This window comes from Drosophila miranda (assembly GCF_003369915.1).
Source record: "Drosophila miranda strain MSH22 chromosome Y unlocalized genomic scaffold, D.miranda_PacBio2.1 Contig_Y2_pilon, whole genome shotgun sequence".
Classification (NCBI taxonomy): Eukaryota; Metazoa; Arthropoda; class Insecta; order Diptera; family Drosophilidae; genus Drosophila; species Drosophila miranda.
The window spans coordinates 5,242,445-5,260,733 of NW_022881614.1; the positions used below are offsets into that span (position 1 = coordinate 5,242,445).

At 44.8% G+C, this 18,289-nt stretch overlaps 3 long non-coding RNA genes across 3 annotated transcripts; all 3 read right to left on the reverse strand.

Moving 5' to 3' along the window:
* Positions 1-209: 209 nt before the first annotated feature.
* On the reverse strand, positions 210-6,795 carry LOC117193615. Its single transcript, XR_004474640.1, has 3 exons — positions 6,679-6,795; positions 6,286-6,612; positions 210-357 (listed from the first exon to the last, which is right to left on the reverse strand). It is a non-coding gene; the product is annotated as an uncharacterized LOC117193615 (long non-coding RNA).
* A 20-nt stretch (positions 6,796-6,815) lies between these two features.
* Positions 6,816-7,523, reverse strand: LOC117193616. The gene is made up of 3 exons (XR_004474641.1): positions 7,429-7,523; positions 6,936-7,374; positions 6,816-6,855 (listed from the first exon to the last, which is right to left on the reverse strand). It is a non-coding gene; the product is annotated as an uncharacterized LOC117193616 (long non-coding RNA).
* Positions 7,524-10,346: 2,823 nt separating this feature from the next.
* Positions 10,347-10,689, reverse strand: LOC117193617. The gene is made up of 2 exons (XR_004474642.1): positions 10,650-10,689; positions 10,347-10,590 (listed from the first exon to the last, which is right to left on the reverse strand). It is a non-coding gene; the product is annotated as an uncharacterized LOC117193617 (long non-coding RNA).
* Between the last annotated feature and the right edge of the window lie 7,600 nt (positions 10,690-18,289).

Sequence of the window (18,289 nt, forward strand, 5' to 3'; positions counted from 1 at the left end):
CACATCTGAAGAGGAAGGCTCGATCTTCGTGGCGAGGAGCACCCAAAGCCACAAACTATGGTCGCGGGGCGAATGCGAACGTCAGCGAGGTCGCGCAGGATCGGTCGATTAGCGATGAAGAGGCAGAGGTCATTGAGGAAGCGCAAGTGACACAGCGGGTTCCACAGAAGTTGATTTGCTGGAACTGCGGGCAGACCGATCATGGCTTTAGGGACTGTATGGCATCGGAGAGGCGAATGTTCTGCTACCGGTGTGGAAAGCCCGATGCATATTGTCCAACCTGTCCGAATTGCGCGGGAAACGTGAAGAGGGGTGCGAGCATTCGCCAAGCAGGCGAATCACGCTCACAGAAGGAGCCTACGCAGAGAAAGTAGAAGAAAATAAAAATGAATTAGATAGACGTAATTTGCATGCTAGGTTAAGGAACTTATCATATGAAGAGCGCTTCAGAAATTATTTAGAAACCCGAAATAGAATATTTTCTGAACTACGAGTGGATAGTATGCGAGCACTGTCGGTGCGGGTGAGAAAGGCGAGATCCCGGTTTAAGCAAAGGCGAGCTATGAGGAGGCAGCTGATTGCTTCAGTAAAGCGTTGTTGCAAGAAAGACCCGAGAGTGTTAAAGTTATTTTATTTGTAAGACAGCAGAAGATCAGTATACAGAATTATATGTGCTTCCGAGTAACATACGCAAGAGACGGACGCCGAAAGAAGAATATCGATATGAGAACATCGATATGCAGCAGGGCACATGCGCAGTGTTGTTAGAGATCAATATCTAATTATCGTGGCGTTCACTTTGAACACTCCTCCTCAACACAACGCATGTTTACAAACTTTAAATATACTTAACTAATATCCAATAACATGTCAAGCACTTATAAACGATCTTTTAAACCAAATGCGAATACAAATTTATGGTGCTTAACCTTGGCTAAGTTCTTTGTGAGGACATCTGCTATCATCTCATCGGTTGGCAGATACGCAATGTTGACTTCACCTCTCTTGAGAACCTCTCGAATATGATGTATCTTGACGTCGATGTGCTTTCTACGTGCATGAAACATGGGGTTTCTAGCAAGCTGCTGTGCTCCAATGTTGTCGCCGTACATCTGAATAGCTGACTCCTTGGACATCAGCTTCAAGTCAATCAGTAGGCTGCGAAAGTATATCGCCTCTTTTGCTGCAGATGATAAGGCTATGTACTCTGCCTCCGTGGATCTGAGGGCAACCGTCGATTGCTTTCTTGACTCCCAAGAAACCGCTCCTCCTGCCAACATGCATACATAGCCAGTGAATGACTTTCGGTTCGTCATATCACTTGCCCAATCTGCATCAACAAAACACTCAATTGCCTTTCCTTGCTTTGTGTAGCATATCTCCCAGTCGATAGTTTTTGCCAAATATCGAAGGATGTGCTTGGCTGCCGCTTCATGCTCGGAATGAGGATCCTTGTTACGTTGTGCTAATTTGTTCACCGAATGCGCAATGTCCGTACGAGTCATAACAGCAAGATAAGATAACTCTCCAATTAGCTTTTGGAACGATGTGATGTCGACCCTGCGGCAGTCCTCTTTGTTGCATGCCACCTGGTAACCAGCTTCAAGAGGCGTGGACGTCTGTCGACAATCTTTCAAATTGTACTGTTCGAGCAACTCTCTAATATACTTCCGTTGGCTGATTAAAATCGCACCCGTACTGCCTTCACGTTTCACCTCAATACCTAAAAAGTATTGCATAGGCCCGATGTCAACCACATCAAATTCTGCTGCGATCTTTATCTTGATATCAGATATATCATCTAGGTCCTTGCACGCCAAAATAATGTCATCTACGTAGACAGCTATTAGACACATATTTTTACCTGGCTTTTTTACCAGAGTTCGTTGACAGTCGGTATAAAACCAATGCGTCTCAGCGTTGCATCCAACGTAGAGTTCCACACTCTTCCTGATTGTTTTAGGCCATATATACTTTTGTGAAGCCTCAAAACGTGATTTGGGTGAACTTCGCTGATGAAGCCCTCAGGTTGTCTCATTAAAACCTCATCCTCCAATTCGCCGTTGAGATACGCCGTGACAACATCCATTTGATGTAGGTGGAGACCATGTTCGACTGCAAGTGTAATTATCAACCTGATAGTTGCGTGGCGTACAACTGGTGCAAATGTTTCCTTGTAGTCGATCCCGTAGCGTTGGCTACAACCTTTCGCCACCAGACGTGATTTGAGCCTGTTCACGCTTCCATCCGGATTGGACTTAACTGCGTAAACCCATCTGCATCCAATGGACTTTTTCCCGCTAGGCAATTTAGTAAGCGACCACGTGCCGTTCTTCACGAGAGATTCGTACTCGTCCTTCATTGATGCTTTCCATATCTCGCCTTCAGTAGACCGTTCAGCTTGTGCGTAGTTTTGTGGAACTTGTACGTCTGCTGCCAGTATCGCATTGAGCATATCATACTGCTTCCTTGGTCGTCCTGGTTTGCCCGTCCGTACTATGGTTGGGCGTCCTGGTCCTCTTATTGGTTCTGGAATTACAAGAATGTCATTACTAGACCTAATCTCCTCCTGATTTTCTGGCTCATTTTCTGGATCTTTAAATTGCTCGCTATCCATTTCGGGTTCAGAGTCCTGGTTTTGTTGAACCTGAATTGATGCCATGTCATTGGAACATGATGCATCTAGTTTGCCCCCTTCAGGTTCTACAAAAATGACATCCCTACTCTCTACGAGTTTCCTGGTTTCTTTACTGACCAAACGGTATGCTTTGGCTGTATCCGAGTAGCCCACCATTATATACTCTAAGCCTTTCTGTGCGAACTTTGATTTCTTTATTTTATCTAGAGCTATCGCTACTGAGCCAAAAACTCTTAAATGCGATACCACTGGCTTTCTACCTGTCCATATTTCAAAAGGTGTCACCCCGCTCAAGCAGCTGCTTGCCACTCTATTTCGCAAATACGTGGCAGTTCGAATCGCTTCTGCCCAATAGCATTCACTTAACCCAGCATGCAGCAGCATACTTCTTGCCATTTCTACCAATGTTATGTTGGCCCTTTCTGCAACTCCGTTTTGTTGAGGTGTATATGGCACTGTTAAGTTTTGCTTTATTCCATTTTGGTTTAGGTAATTATCAAAAACGTTTGATATGTATTCTCGGCCATTGTCGCTTCGTAAAACCTTGACTTTTCTCCCAGTTTGGCACTCAACTTGACTTTGAAATTCTTTAAAAGCCTCGAAAACCTGATCTTTGGTTTTTAGGAAACTTACTGATACATATCTTGAACAATCATCAATAAATGTGGCGAAATATCGATTGCCTCCCATTGACTGCTTTTGCATTGGACCGCATACATCAGTATGTTTTAAGTCTAGAACGCCCTTTGACCTGTTTGTGCTCGATTGAAATGGTTGCACGCAAATTTTACTTTTTGCGCATGTTGCACACACTTGTTTTGGCTTGTATATGCCCTTGAGACCTATTACCATCTCCTTGTTAACCATTTCCTTTAATGCGTCAAAATGTACGTGGCCGAACCTATTGTGCCATTTGAATGCATATGAATGCAACATTTACAATGTTCATACACTTTTCCTGATTGTCCTGAAACATAAACAATCCATTTTCCAGATGTGCCTTTATAACTATTTTTCCGTTTTCAAAAATCATCGCTTGATTTTTCTCAAACACAACTTTTTTTCCATGTTTTAATAGTTTTGTGACCGATATAAAATTGTACTGCAAATCTGGTACCAAGATAACCTTTTCCAGCGTAACGGATCTATCACCGAACTTTACTTGAACAGTTCCATGCCCTTCAGCAATAAGTGATTTACCGCCGGCTAAAAATACTTTTTGATTATCTTCCGTGAACGACACAAAGCGTTCCTTGTCACAACATAGATGCGCCGTTGCGCCACTGTCTATGCACCATGCATTTAACATCTGGTCATTTGGCTTAGCTAAACTTAGGATTGGTACATATTTTTCTGGTTCCACTTTGGCATATTCGGTTACGCAAAGCATTGTACCCAATCTTTCCCCGCTTTTACTGTTTGCGCCCTTGTTGTTTGCTCCTTCCTGCTTGCTTTTAGCACGGCATTCCGATTTAAAATGCCCTTCCTTTCCGCACTTAAAACACTTTTTGCCCTTCTTAAAGTTTTTCTTAAAATTGTTGTTGTCATAACTGACGTGTAGTTCCGCGCTACTTGTAATTTCCTTGCTAATGCTATCTTCCTGCCTATTCGCTTCTTCAGAAATTTTTATTTTTATCATGCTCAAGCTCGGCAAATCATCTCGCGTCTCAATCGCAACAACAAAACTTTCATACGATTTAGGCAAACCATTTAGCAACACAACTGATAAGATCTTTTCATCAACCTTTATGTTGACCTCTGCTAAAGCCTCGTGTACCACCTGGAATTTCCGCAAATATTCCTGTGCACTTATACCATCCGACATTTTTAACGTCAACAATTGTTTAATTAAAAGCACTACCCTTGCTGGTCCGCTTGGCCTGTGAATTTTATTTAGTTTTTGCCATGCCTGTGACGACGATACACAATTTTTAATATTGTTTAGTTGGGTCGATTTAACACAAAGTAAAATTGACGCCAACGCCTTTTGATCCTTTAGTTCAAAAGCTGCACGTTGCTCATTTGTTGCACTTTCACTAAGCTCAATTTTGTCACTGATGATTGGCCACAAATCATTTTGTATGAGAACACTTCTCATCAAAACTTCCCATGTGCTATAATTGTTTTCGTCCAGTTTCTCAATATTGAAATTCATATTGCCACTCATTTTTTATACTTATTGTCCCACAGTGCAAAATTTGTAACTGTCGATCGTCTCATGCACAAAGCAACTACGACGACAATACTGTTGTCCGTGTCTTTCTTTTGTTTTTTCGTTTTCTCTTAAGTATCCCTCCGAGTTGCTATTTACACACACACACACTCGGGATTTTCTAAGGCTTGGTATACACACTTTTGGGTATACACACTCGCGGTTTCGTGCGGCTTGGCATACGCACTTTTTGGTATACACACTTGAGTCTCCGTTCGCTTTTGTGTTTCTTGATCCGTTGGGACTGCTTTATTTTGGACTTTAAACCACGGCAACGGTCCGATTCGCTGCAAAATTCTAATCAAAAAAACACAATGCGAATCTCCGTTGAATTTGTTCAACTTGTTCTTTTGCCTTTCTATGTACACACATACACTAATGAGTCTATGCCATTTTTTTAGCACTGCTTTTCACTAAGCACCAAACAATGTTTATTGTTTCTCACTGTTTCTGTTTTATACTGTTTCTGGGTGAATTGGTGTCTGGGCCCATAACCTGTTAAAGTTATTTTATTTGTAAGACAGCAGAAGATCAGTATACAGAATTATATGTGCTTCCGAGTAACATACGCAAGAGACAGACGCCGAATGAAGAATATCGATATGAGAACATCGATATGCAGCAGGGCACATGCGCAGTGTTGTTAGAGATCAATATCTAATTATCGTGGCGGTCACTTTGAACAGAGAGTTTTTGCAGAAATCTCTATAATGGGCGAGTCCGTGCGAGGCCAGTTGGATTCAGGCGCTACACACAGCATGCTAGGGTGTAATGGTCAGGAATTCCTGGAGAAGCTGGGCGTGGAGGCTCGTCGATATTCTTATATAGTGAAGGTAGCGAATGGGGAAGATCGCGCAATCGTTGGCCGAGTAGAATTACCGGTGAAATACAAGGAAGAGTTAAAAAGATTAACGTTTTTCGTATGCCCTTTCTTGGAACAGGAAATTTAATTGGGCGTAGACTTTTGGCGGGTATTCTCATTGGCTCCTGAGGTGATGGGAGAAGGTCCAGAAGGGGCATCTCACAGATTAGTGGAAGAAGTGCTGGCTGATCAAGTCGCTCACTATGTGGAAGGCCCGGAGAAGGAGATAGTGCAGGAAGAATGGGAGTTGTCAGAAAAGCAAAAGGCAGCCTTGGATCAGGTGAGGCAGAGTTTCTGACTTTCGAAGCTGTAGGCCTGGGGAGGACGTCGAGAGAGACTCACAAAATTCAGTTGGTGGAGAAGGCCGAGCCTGTGAAGGATCGACATTACCCGCTGTCGCCAGCGATGCAGGAAGTGGTGTGTGGTGAGGTGGACAAAATGCTGGCTTTGGGAGTCATCGAGTACAGTGATAGTCCGTGGAGCAACCGTACCACCGTGGTGCGAAGGCCGGGCAAAAATCGTTTCTGTCTCGAAGCCCGAAAGCTCAAAAAAGTAACCATCAAGGAAGCTTACCCACTTCCTAGCATCGAGGGAATTTTGTCGCGTCTCGATCAGACGATATATATCTCCAGCGTCGACTTAAAATTCGCTTTTTGGCAAATCGAGCTGGACGAGCAGAGTCGACCATATACGGCGTTCACGGTGCCGGGACGGCGTCTGTACCAGTTCCGTATGATGCCCTTTGGCCTCTGCAACGCCGCACAACGCCTATGTAGACTGGTCGATAAGGTGATTCCGGTGGAGATGCGTTCAAACGTCTATGCGTATCTCGACGACTTGCTGATTATAGCTGAGGACTTCCAAACGCACGTGAAGATTCTGCGACAGGTTGCCGAGCGTCTACGAGAAGCAAATTTAACGATAGGGCTGAGCAAATCTCATTTTTGCTATAAAAACATTAAATACCTGGGATTTATAGTGAGAGGAGGAGCGCTGAAGATGGATCCGGATCGTGTGTCGGCCATTTTGCGCATTCCCGAGCCGCGATCTGTTCGAGAATTGCGTAGTTTCCTGGGAACTGCGGGCTGGTACCGGCGCTTTATGAAAAACTATGCTGAGATGGCCGGTCCGCTCACAGACGCCCTGAAAAAGTCGGGAAATGGAAAGTTTAAATTGACGGAGGAGGCAAAACGAGCCATGGGGGAGCTAAAAGCTGCACTCACCTCGGCACCAGTCCTGGTACACGCGGATTTCAAGCGGCTCTTCTACATACAGTGCGACGCCTTACATTATGGGGTAGGAGCCGTACTCTTCCAACGGGATGACGAGCAGAACGAGAGGCCCATAGCGTTTTTCTCTGCCAAACTGAATTGCCACCAAAAAAACTACTCGGTGACAGAGAAGGAGTGTCTGGCAGCCCTCATGGCGATCCTTAAGTTCCGTCCGTACGTAGAGCTTATGCTGTTTACAGTCATAACTGACCACGCCAGTCTCAAATGGCTCATGACCATGAAGAACCTGGATGGTCGCTTAGCTCGTTGGTCCCTTCAACTGCAGGCCTTCGATTTCGGCATAGAACACCGGAAAGGAGCGGACAATGTATTGAAGAGCTGGAAGTGGATCCGAGTAGTGTCTTGGGCTTTGAAACAGTGGAGTTTGAATCTGGAGAATATCAGGAGTTAAGGAAGGAAATAACAGAGAACCAAGACCGCTTACCTGATCTCCAGATTTGTTGGCGGCATGATATTCAAGCGCATGCGCTTTGAACGATTGGATGATCAACTGGAGGGCGCCGTCTGGAAATTGTGGGTTCCGAGTTCGCTGACGGCCGCGTTGATAGACAAAGCACATTCGGAAGAGAAGACAGCGCACGGAGGAATCGCGAAAACCTTGCACTTATTGCGTAGGCAGTTTTACTGGCCGAACATGGCGATAGAGGTGCGGGATTATATCCGACGGTGCACCGTGTGCAAGGAGTCAAAAGCGCCGAATTATCGGATGCAGGTCGGGATGGGGCAAGAAGTGGTCTCTGAGCGCCCGTTCCAAAAACTTTATATTGATTTTTTGGGCAAATATCCGCGGTCAAAGAATGGTCAGGCGTGGATATTTATTGTAGTTGACCAGTTCTCTACGTTCACATTCCTAAAGACCATGACCAAGGCCACAGCAAAGGAAGTTGTGAGATTCCTCGTTCACGAGGTGTTTTACAATTTTGGAGTGCCGGAGATGATTCACTCGGACAATGTGGCTCAGTTCGTCTCGAAAACTTTTAAGGAGATGACCGATGCATTCGGAGTCACTCATATGTATGAGTATTCTCCGCAGAGTAACGCAGCCGAACGCGTGAATCGCACAGTACTCAGCGCGATTCGGGCGTATCTGGAAGACGATCACCGGGACTGGGATGTGCATCTGCCGGAGATAGAACTGGCTATTAGGAACTCGGTTCACGAGGCGACAGGCGTAACACCGTTCTTTGCAGTCTTCGTGCAGCAAATGTATTTGCATGGGTCATGCTACAAGCTGGCAAAGCGACTTCGGTCAATCGGCGAGCATGACATATCGCTGCTGGAGGGTCAGGACAAGCGACAACTCATCCAAGAGAGGATTCGCGCTAGTTTACATCAGGCATACGAGCGTAGTAGGGTAAGGTACAACCAGCGAGCTCGGGGGTTCTACGCGATGCCGCGACAAGAGGTATTCCGCCGAAATTTTGTCCTTAGTGACTTCGGCAAAGGCTTTAATGCCAAGTTCGCGCGCAAATTCATCCGATGCCGGGTAGTGAAGCCAGTAGGAGAGAACGCGTATGCTCTGGAGGACATTAACGGCCGTCCCATAGGAGTGTACCACGCCAAAGACCTGAGAATGTAGTGAGGTGTGGGTGTGGCCTACGTTGGGCGCGGCAGAAGAAGGCAGGGCACGCCGGCGTGTGCTCAATAGTGTTCCGGAATCCGGTGGGCATGCCCACGCGTATGTTGTCCCTCCTGGGACTGACGACATACTCGTGGTGGGGTTCTAGTCCCACCTGAACGATAGGTGGCCAGGGCTGAGGGCGACGCGCCATCTAGCGGAAGTCCAGGGAGGCTCGATGGTATATGGGACATCGGGGGAGCTGGAGCCGCACTGGGGATATAAGAAATAGAATAGGATTAGTTATATGTATTAGTAAGGGAAAAAGGGATAAATAGGAGTGAAAATATTAGAAAACGTGGATTGGATTATGGAAATCGTGGAGCGTAGACGGAAGAGTAACGTCGAAATTTGAAATTTTGTGCTTAAAACAGAAAGTTTGAAGTGAGTACAGAAAAAAGGGGGCGAGAAAATAGGTTGTAATGCAGAAAATTTTACTCACAGCCGGCAAGGAATATAGCCACCAGAACCGGGCCAGAATGTTTCCTGGAGAGGAACACTGGAGTTCGAGAAAGTCGACTGCAGAGAAGAAGACTGTCCAACGTGAACCTGAGTGAGTTCGTTCCAGTTGCGCGTGTGTGAGCCAAGAAGCGCGGGACGTGTGAAGGGGGAGGGTGAAAGAGGACGATTTAGCTGCCAGGGCGATTCTAGCCACATCGCACGGTCGTTGCATCGCCTTGCAGTGCGTGCCACACGTTTGGTCTCAGTCACCACGTAAAAACCCCGAAACCCTATTTACACACACACACGCGCACACGTATACACGGACCTATATAAATTTAGGGCTGACCGGCCACGGCCAGCGATCGCCCACGTCGTTTGAACTTAAAAAGAGAAACATAATCCGCACTCCAAACACCGTTCCACATTAAATGTTATTTTGTTCCGTGTGTTGTCCTTTATTTAGTATTAAGTATTAGCTTAAACCGTTTAACGTAAAATCTTGGCCATTGAACTAAATATGTACATATGTAAAAACACCAACACCTTTCACGAACCTAAATCTGCGAGCAGCTGTTCAGTTCCAGAAGATTAACCCTTAGTGGGTGACGCGGGGATCCCATCAGTCCACCGTATTTGGTCGAACGATTTGTGGAAAAATATTGTTTATTGTTTATGTCCCGGGACCCTTAACAAGAGCTCTTGGTAGGTTAAGTCTCTGTAGGGGCCCGAGTTAAATGAACTCCCGTAAAACTGGATCCACTCATCTACACATATTCCATTACTTATGGGTGAGGGTATCCCTGTTGGTTGAACGAAATTTCAGCAGTTATTTCCGTGTTTGCCTTTGTGTCGAACGTTTTGGTGTTTCGTTTTGGTTAGTGATAATTTGGAGTATATCTATTTATTTATGAGAAAGATGAAATTGTCAATTTATAATTAAGCTTGGATATATACTGAAGCATGATGCAGTAAATTAAAATAGAGGGAGGGCGCGTGCCGAAAGCCATGGCTTAGCCCAGCCGTTACCGTTCCAGCATTGGGTGGCCAAAATGAACGTTGTGTTCGGTCACAGGTAGGGCGGCGCGCGAAGTGATAACACCCAAGCTTCACCCACTTGATAGCCGTCTGTTTATGATTTTCCTTGTCTTTAGGTTGTTGTTAGTTTTGATGTCCCGAGAAGTAGTATGTCTCCCTTTTTGTCTACATTTGGCGGGCAAGGGGAACTACCCAGCCCTGGGGTCGACAGCTAGTCGGCATTGCCCCCTGGGAAACAAGCCAAGTGTAACAAATGGCGCCCAATATATTTTCGAATTCGCATGCATCTGGACCGACGCAGGTTCGGGTGGTATTACAACAAATGTCACTTGCGCTGGTAAAGGCAGATGCGGGGAATGAAAAAAAATAATAAATTTTGTGGAGAAGACGACAGCTCGCGAAGTGCAGTTTAGCTGTCCCGGCAGAAGTCGCTGCTGCAGGCTTAAGGTGAGCGTAAAGCTGGTCCTTAATGGCGCGGGGTGATTGATGCTAGGGATGGATAGACGGGGGCAGTTAACGGAAATATAAAATATGTGATAGGGACTTACGAATTACAGTTGATCATTTTGTCGCTATTCGATGTCGCAAGTGAACGTAAGTCACTGCCGTTCAACAAAAAAAATGGATTGGGGTTTGCGACGGACACATTGCCTGGTGGACTGTGATATCGAATAAATCTGTGATGAAATGTGATATTGGAATAAGTTAGAGTAAGTCATGTAGGTAAATGTTCATTGTAGTTTCGCACCTGCTTGTTTAAAACAAAGCCGCTTTCGTGTTTTTGAACCTGTTGTCTGTCTGCCGAGAGGTGGTGAGGAGTAGGTGGCCCGGGAGACGTAAAGACAACCCGCGATGCATCTGTTGTCATGGCAGATCGGTATGATGGATGACAGGAACAAATCACAAGCAAAATGAGCTCATGCACAGTGAGGCTTCTCGTTTATCGGCCATCGCTTAGAGCGATGACTAGAGTAGATGACAGGCCACACAAAGGTGGTGTTCGTAATTGTAGGATATCCGTAGGGCGACTGTCAAGTGGAGCGCAGAAACTGGAGCGGTTACTGGTCCCGGCTAGTCACGTGTCCCCCTCTTAATGAATCTTGTAAGAAGAAGAAGAACTGTTAGGTATTTTTGTTGTTAGGTTTTGTGTTGTGTTGAATGTGTTTGAAGTTTGAGTGTCTTAGGTGTCGACCGAATATACATGTATGTTATTATTTATTTATTTATTCAAATATTTAATTGCATATATCTCTTTAACGGCGCTAGTTGGCGCAATATTTATATCGGTATTTATTTATCGGAGTATTTATTGGTCCGAAGCGTGGTGTTATTTATTCTTGCTAGTTATTTCATTGGGTATTTATTTCTTTATTTATATATATTATCTTAGTTTAGGAGTTTCCCTTTTTTTTGTAGTATTGGTGTTGCTCGGTGCAGATGCCACAAGAAGGGTGTAGTCGACAGTATCATACGCGATCACGCGGAAACAAAACAGTGGACCAGATAGGAGAAGTGTCAGGGGCGATGTTTGATCAAGATCGGGAGGAACTTGGAGCTGTGGGTGGGTTGCCAAGAACACCGGTCCAGGCCAGGTCAGAAGAATGGCCAATGTCCGATCCTACACCCACGCTTGCTTCCGAACTGGCATAGCAGTCAACGTATCGTTGGCTCAGGCTCATGCGACACACAGGGCAGCGAACACTGACTCTATTCGTCGGGTGTTGCAGGAAGAGTTGCGTAAGGGGTTCATCGAGATGATACACCAACTCAACGAGGTACTCCAGCCGGTTAGACAGCTGCAGCAGCAGAAGGAACCGCAGCGGGAGGAGGTTCACCACGAGCAGGAGTATCGAGGAGCAATCCCGAAAAGGAAGCCGTCTAGCACGACTGATGCGCCGATTCCGCCACCAAAACCATTTTTGGCTCGCTCGGGGCGAGGTGGTATTGGTCCGGAACCGTCTTCAGGAGTAGGACCGACCGCATCCAGTGAGCAGCATCAACGGTGGGCATCAAGCGCGAAATGGGCGAAACCCGATAGCACTCAGACACTCGGGTCAGGGTCGTGGCGAGAGTAGGAGAGCTGGTGGGATTCCTCGAGAAGATCCGCATCCAAATCCCCCGGGTTATAGACCTTGGCCACGGTGGGGCCGAGTCGAAAAATGGGACGTGACGTTCGACGGAGACAGCAACAAAATGACAGTCGAGGATTTTGTGTTCCGAATTGAATTCCTACAAGCCCAATGCCGCTGTCCGTGGGATGAAGTTCTGAAGGGTTTCATCACCTGGTTACAGGAAACGAGCGGGAATGGTACTGGCAGTACATCCGTGATCATGGCGGTGGTGTTTGGCAGGAACTAAGGGGCGACTTAATTGCTCGTTTCCGAGGCACGGCGTCGAGTTCGACCGCATGAGAGAACTGCGAGTAAGAATGCAGCGGTCAAACGAGAGTGTGGAAGACTTTTTCCATGTCATGAGAAAGCTCGCGTCGAGGTTGGAGATGCCACCACCTGAAAAGGAGATGGTAAAAATCGTCAAAAATGCACTCACAGATGAGATAGCTAGTTTCGTCTACGGCTTAAGGTTTTATTCCTTACACCAACTGAGGGATGAGTGCGTGGAAATAGAGGCACATCTGAAGAGGAAGGCTCGATCTTCGTGGCGAGGAGCACCCAAAGCCACAAACTATGGTCGCGGGGCGAATGCGAACGTCAGCGAGGTTGCGCAGGATCGGTCGATTAGCGATGAAGAGGCAGAGGTCATTGAGGAAGCGCAAGTGACACAGCGGGTTCCACAGAAGTTGATTTGCTGGAACTGCGGGCAGACCGATCATGGCTTTAGGGACTGTATGGCATCGGAGAGGCGAATGTTCTGCTACCGGTGTGGAAAGCCCGATGCATATTGTCCAACCTGTCCGAATTGCGCGGGAAACGTGAAGAGGGGTGCGAGCATTCGCCAAGCAGGCGAATCACGCTCACAGAAGGAGCCTACGCAGAGAAAGTAGAAGAAAATAAAAATGAATTAGATAGACGTAATTTGCATGCTAGGTTAAGGAACTTATCATATAAAGAGCGCTTAAAAAATTATTTAGAAACCCGAAATAGAATATTTTCTGAACTACGAGTGGATAGTATGCGAGCACTGTCGGTGCGGGTGAGAAAGGCGAGATCCCGGTTTAAGCAAAGGCGAGCTATGAGGAGGCAGCTGATTGCTTCAGTAAAGCGTTGTTGCAAGAAAGACCCGAGAGTGTTAAAGTTATTTTATTTGTAAGACAGCAGAAGATCAGTATACAGAATTATATGTGCTTCCGAGTAACATACGCAAGAGACGGACGCCGAAAGAAGAATATCGATATGAGAACATCGATATGCAGCAGGGCACATGCGCAGTGTTGTTAGAGATCAATATCTAATTATCGTGGCGTTCACTTTGAACACTCCTCCTCAACACAACGCATGTTTACAAACTTTAAATATACTTAACTAATATCCAATAACATGTCAAGCACTTATAAACGATCTTTTAAACCAAATGCGAATACAAATTTATGGTGCTTAACCTTGGCTAAGTTCTTTGTGAGGACATCTGCTATCATCTCATCGGTTGGCAGATACGCAATGTTGACTTCACCTCTCTTGAGAACCTCTCGAATATGATGTATCTTGACGTCGATGTGCTTTCTACGTGCATGAAACATGGGGTTTCTAGCAAGCTGCTGTGCTCCAATGTTGTCGCCGTACATCTGAATAGCTGACTCCTTGGACATCAGCTTCAAGTCAATCAGTAGGCTGCGAAAGTATATCGCCTCTTTTGCTGCAGATGATAAGGCTATGTACTCTGCCTCCGTGGATCTGAGGGCAACCGTCGATTGCTTTCTTGACTCCCAAGAAACCGCTCCTCCTGCCAACATGCATACATAGCCAGTGAATGACTTTCGGTTCGTCATATCACTTGCCCAATCTGCATCAACAAAACACTCAATTGCCTTTCCTTGCTTTGTGTAGCATATCTCCCAGTCGATAGTTTTTGCCAAATATCGAAGGATGTGCTTGGCTGCCGCTTCATGCTCGGAATGAGGATCCTTGTTACGTTGTGCTAATTTGTTCACCGAATGCGCAATGTCCGTACGAGTCATAACAGCAAGATAAGATAACTCTCCAATTAGCTTTTGGAACGATGTGATGTCGACCCTGCGGCAGTCCTCTTTGTTGCATGCCACCTGGTAACCAGCTTCAAGAGGCGTGGACGTCTGTCGACAATCTTTCAAATTGTACTGTTCGAGCAACTCTCTAATATACTTCCGTTGGCTGATTGAAATCGCACCCGTACTGCCTTCACGTTTCACCTCAATACCTAAAAAGTATTGCATAGGCCCGATGTCAACCACATCAAATTCTGCTGCGATCTTTATCTTGATATCAGATATATCATCTAGGTCCTTGCACGCCAAAATAATGTCATCTACGTAGACAGCTATTAGACACATATTTTTACCTGGCTTTTTTACCAGAGTTCGTTGACAGTCGGTATAAAACCAATGCGTCTCAGCGTTGCATCCAACGAAGCGTTCCACACTCTTCCTGATTGTTTTAGACCATATATACTTTTGTGAAGCCTCAAAACGTGATTTGGGTGAACTTCGCTGATGAAGCCCTCAGGTTGTCTCATTAAAACCTCATCCTCCAATTCGCCGTTGAGATACGCCGTGACAACATCCATTTGATGTAGGTGGAGACCATGTTCGACTGCAAGTGTAATTATCAACCTGATAGTTGCGTGGCGTACAACTGGTGCAAATGTTTCCTTGTAGTCGATCCCGTAGCGTTGGCTACAACCTTTCGCCACCAGACGTGATTTGAGCCTGTTCACGCTTCCATCCGGATTGGACTTAACTGCGTAAACCCATCTGCATCCAATGGACTTTTTCCCGCTAGGCAATTTAGTAAGCGACCACGTGCCGTTCTTCACGAGAGATTCGTACTCGTCCTTCATTGATGCTTTCCATATCTCGCCTTCAGTAGACCGTTCAGCTTGTGCGTAGTTTTGTGGAACTTGTACGTCTGCTGCCAGTATCGCATTGAGCATATCATACTGCTTCCTTGGTCGTCCTGGTTTGCCCGTCCGTACTATGGTTGGGCGTCCTGGTCCTCTTATTGGTTCTGGAATTACAAGAATGTCATTACTAGACCTAATCTCCTCCTGATTTTCTGGCTCATTTTCTGGATCTTTAAATTGCTCGCTATCCATTTCGGGTTCAGAGTCCTGGTTTTGTTGAACCTGAATTGATGCCATGTCATTGGAACATGATGCATCTAGTTTGCCCCCTTCAGGTTCTACAAAAATGACATCCCTACTCTCTACGAGTTTCCTGGTTTCTTTACTGACCAAACGGTATGCTTTGGCTGTATCCGAGTAGCCCACCATTATATACTCTAAGCCTTTCTGTGCGAACTTTGATTTCTTTATTTTATCTAGAGCTATCGCTACTGAGCCAAAAACTCTTAAATGCGATACCACTGGCTTTCTACCTGTCCATATTTCAAAAGGTGTCACCCCGCTCAAGCAGCTGCTTGCCACTCTATTTCGCAAATACGTGGCAGTTCGAATCGCTTCTGCCCAATAGCATTCACTTAACCCAGCATGCAGCAGCATACTTCTTGCCATTTCTACCAATGTTCTGTTGGCCCTTTCTGCAACTCCGTTTTGTTGAGGTGTATATGGCACTGTTAAGTTTTGCTTTATTCCATTTTGGTTTAGGTAATTATCAAAAACGTTTGATATGTATTCTCGGCCATTGTCGCTTCGTAAAACCTTGACTTTTCTCCCAGTTTGGCACTCAACTTGACTTTGAAATTCTTTAAAAGCCTCGAAAACCTGATCTTTGGTTTTTAGGAAACTTACTGATACATATCTTGAACAATCATCAATAAATGTGGCGAAATATCGATTGCCTCCCATTGACTGCTTTTGCATTGGACCGCATACATCAGTATGTTTTAAGTCTAGAACGCCCTTTGACCTGTTTGTGCTCGATTGAAATGGTTGCACGCAAATTTTACTTTTTGCGCATGTTGCACACACTTGTTTTGGCTTGTATATGCCCTTGAGACCTATTACCATCTCCTTGTTAACCATTTCCTTTAATGCGTCAAAATGTACGTGGCCGAACCTATTGTGCCATTTGAATGCATATGAATGCAACATTTACAATGTTCATACACTTTTCCTGATTGTCCTGAAACATAAACAATCCATTTTCCAGATGTGCCTTTATAACTATTTTTCCGTTTTCAAAAATCATCGCTTGATTTTTCTCAAACACAACTTTTTTTCCATGTTTTAATAGTTTTGTGACCGATATAAAATTGTACTGCAAATCTGGTACCAAGATAACCTTTTCCAGCGTAACGGATCTATCACCGAACTTTACTTAAACAGTTCCATGCCCTTCAGCAATAAGTGATTTACCGCCGGCTAAAAATACTTTTTGATTATCTTCCGTGAACGACACAAAGCGTTCCTTGTCACAACATAGATGCGCCGTTGCGCCACTGTCTATGCACCATGCATTTAACATCTGGTCATTTGGCTTAGCTAAACTTAGGATTGGTACATATTTTTCTGGTTCCACTTTGGCATATTCGGTTACGCAAAGCAATGTACCCAATCTTTCCCCGCTTTTACTGTTTGCGCCCTTGTTGTTTGCTCCTTCCTGCTTGCTTTTAGCACGGCATTCCGATTTAAAATGCCCTTCCTTTCCGCACTTAAAACACTTTTTGCCCTTCTTAAAGTTTTTCTTAAAATTGTTGTTGTCATAACTGACGTGTAGTTCCGCGCTACTTGTAATTTCCTTGCTAATGCTATTTTCCTGCCTATTCGCTTCTTCAGAAATTTTTATTTTTATCATGCTCAAGCTCGGCAAATCATCTCGCGTCTCAATCGCAACAACAAAACTTTCATACGATTTAGGCAAACCATTTAGCAACACAACTGATAAGATCTTTTCATCAACCTTTATGTTGACCTCTGCTAAAGCCTCGTGTACCACCTGGAATTTCCGCAAATATTCCTGTGCACTTATACCATCCGACATTTTTAACGTCAACAATTGTTTAATTAAAAGCACTACCCTTGCTGGTCCGCTTGGCCTGTGAATTTTATTTAGTTTTTGCCATGCCTGTGACGACGATACACAATTTTTAATATTGTTTAGTTGGGTCGATTTAACACAAAGTAAAATTGACGCCAACGCCTTTTGATCCTTTAGTTCAAAAGCTGCACGTTGCTCATTTGTTGCACTTTCACTAAGCTCAATTTTGTCACTGATGATTGGCCACAAATCATTTTGTATGAGAACACATCAAAACTTCCCATGTGCTATAATTGTTTTCGTCCAGTTTCTCAATATATTGAAATTCATATTGCCACTCATTTCTTATACTTATTGTCCCACAGTGCAAAATTTGTAACTGTCGATCGTCTCATGCACAAAGCAACTACGACGACAATACTGTTGTCCGTGTCTTTCTTTTGTTTTTTCGTTTTCTCTTAAGTATCCCTCCGAGTTGCTATTTACACACACACACACTCGGGATTTTCTAAGGCTTGGTATACACACTTTTGGGTATACACACTCGCGGTTTCGTGCGGCTTGCCATACGCACTTTTTGGTATACACACTTGAGTCTCCGTTCGCTTTTGTGTTTCTTGATCCGTTGGGACTGCTTTATTTTGGACTTTAAACCACGGCAACGGTCCGATTCGCTGCAAAATTCTAATCAAAAAAACACAATGCGAATCTCCGTTGAATTTGTTCAACTTGTTCTTTTGCCTTTCTATGTACACACATACACTAATGAGTCTATGCCATTTTTTTAGCACTGCTTTTCACTAAGCACCAAACAATGTTTATTGTTTCTCACTGTTTCTGTTTTATACTGTTTCTGGGTGAATTGGTGTCTGGGCCCATAACCTGTTAAAGTTATTTTATTTGTAAGACAGCAGAAGATCAGTATACAGAATTATATGTGCTTCCGAGTAACATACGCAAGAGACAGACGCCGAATGAAGAATATCGATATGAGAACATCGATATGCAGCAGGGCACATGCGCAGTGTTGTTAGAGATCAATATCTATTTATCGTGGCGGTCACTATGTACAGAGAGTTTTTGCAGAAATCTCTATAATGG